Source organism: Myotis brandtii, unplaced genomic scaffold (genome assembly GCF_000412655.1).
Source record: "Myotis brandtii unplaced genomic scaffold, ASM41265v1 scaffold357, whole genome shotgun sequence".
Classification (NCBI taxonomy): domain Eukaryota; kingdom Metazoa; phylum Chordata; class Mammalia; order Chiroptera; family Vespertilionidae; genus Myotis; species Myotis brandtii.
In genome coordinates, this window is record NW_005363729.1 from 911807 (window position 1) to 912662 (window position 856).

Here is an 856-nt window from a genome sequence, read left to right on the forward strand (position 1 = left end):
GACAGCCACACGCCCTGTGGCCCTGGCGGCGGGAGGAGGGACAGTGGCCGCGGTCCTGAGTGGCCGTGAAAATGTTTTCCTTTCTTTTAAAATCAGAAGAAAAAAATAAGCTCTCAGATCAAAGATGATGTTCCAGTTTGTCACCTCATCTGTCTGTGTTTACGCCAGCACATAAGGGCTCCCGCGCTTTATGACACTGAGATCATTCTCAGTGTTTTCTATGGAGGAAGGGCCACCGAGGCCAAAGCGCCTGGGCCCCGGCGTCCGGTCAGCCCTGGGAGGAAGTCTGTCGGGGGAGCCTGCCCCTTCACCCCGCTTCCTGCCACCGCGCTCCCACTGTGGGGTTCGGCGGGACCCCCCCTCTGGCAGCCCTCGGTACCTGCCTACTTAGGATCCAAGTCCCTGGGCTCAGGGCCCTGCTAGGGCGGCTCTATATGATGGTGGGGCCCAGTCACAACCAAAATGTGGCGTCCTTGCCCCAAAATTAAGACAGTCTGGCGCAGGGCGCCCACAGTGCACGCTGGGGCCTGAGCCGGGTGGAGGAGCCCCCGGGAGGGGAGGGGGGGAGAGCGCTGGGGGCAGGTGGGGGGATAGTTCTCAGCCTGTGCTCCCCACCATGAGCGGAGGCAGGGCTGGGACAAGGCTCAGCTCTAAGCGCAGTAGAGGCCGTGAGAGCAGAGAGGGGGCTGCGGAGGAATCATGGAGGAGGCGCAGGCAGAGGGATCAGGAGCAGGGGAGGCAGATGGAGGTTGGACTCAGGGAGGGGATGGGACCGAGAGGTGGGTGTGCGCAGGGATGGGGCGATGGGGGAGAACTGCAGGGTCACGCAGGAATGGGGTGGCGGAGGACAGAGGGG

General features: G+C 63.0%; 1 protein-coding gene across 1 annotated transcript in view; it reads right to left on the bottom strand.

The window, feature by feature from the left end:
• The window catches only part of ADAMTS13 (ADAM metallopeptidase with thrombospondin type 1 motif, 13), a 24959-nt gene that overhangs the window by 18845 nt on the left and 5258 nt on the right, over window positions 1–856 (bottom strand). The window lies entirely within an intron of this gene.